Consider the following 1,233-nt stretch of genomic DNA (forward strand, 5'->3'; position numbering starts at 1 on the left):
GAGCCTGGATGATTCACAATGGCCAGCTACACAAGCATGCAGTAGCTGCTCAAATCAAGAATTTCAAAGCCATAGGAAAAACATGTGATCAAGTATGTAGTACCTGTTCAAAACTGAAGGACTGCAAGCTCCCTGAAGAGTTGTTGGTGTGAGTCCAATTAAAATCCTGAAAAATTTGATACTCAGACAGACAGTGAGGTTAAGCTCAGCAGCCTAGGTATTAGGGTGATGACAATAAGCTTCTCTTCTGGAAGGTTAACCAAATTTTGTAGACCAAAAATTAGAGAAAAAGGAGGGCTATAAGGACAGCTAACATTTTGGCCCTAGCCTTTCAACGTTAGTAAAGATTCAGGACATAGGAGAACCTGCATTGTAACATCCTGTAACTCAGTTGTGTCCCAAAGTTTCTGATCAATGAGATTATGTGGTCACAGAGGAAAGTGATTGATGATGTAGAGTGTGCCTAAGGAGAGTCACATGGAGAGAAAATATTCTCTCAGGCTTTCACAGAGAACACATTGATGAAGCAATGGCCATGACTCATTCACATGCCTGTCACTGACAAAAGATCTACAAAATGCAGTACAGGGTTTCAAGATAAGTACAGAGGGAGTTTGACTGACCTTATCAGATATAAAAGCTACATTTCTTGTTATATAGGTCTTGCATTATCTTGGTCTTAACCATCCAACAGAAAAGTATAAAAATGAAGTATGAAAAGTAAAGCCATATTAATATGCTGAGCTGTAAAAGACTCAAGTCAACAAATTCTGACATTACCAATCTTATGGAATAGCTACTACTATTATGCGCTACTGGACTATTTTGGAAAATTTTGCTGAATTCACATCCCTATAGTACTTAAATGACAAAACTAAACAAAAAAGGGGATACAAATGAAAGACCATTGTGTATCCGTATATTCAAAATATTTAGCATAGATATACAGAAACATTCTCTTAATTCAATGAATAAAGATTTGTTCTGAAAGTGTTCGTAAACAGGATATCATGTCTGCATCTTATACAGTGAATAACCACTATGACAACAATATGCAATGCATTAATTATAGAAAGTGTCCTACTAATCAAATGTGAAACTATTTCATTGCTATTTGTTTCTTAATAAAATTATGGAAAAAAATAAAGTAATGAAAACTTTTTTTAAAGACTGAGGGACAGATCCAGTCCTAGCCCAGGACAGTGAGTGTGTGGGAAAGCCTCTGGCTACCCA

This window comes from Octodon degus, unplaced genomic scaffold, assembly GCF_000260255.1.
Source record: "Octodon degus isolate 3935 unplaced genomic scaffold, OctDeg1.0 scaffold00242, whole genome shotgun sequence".
NCBI classification, from domain to species: domain Eukaryota; kingdom Metazoa; phylum Chordata; class Mammalia; order Rodentia; family Octodontidae; genus Octodon; species Octodon degus.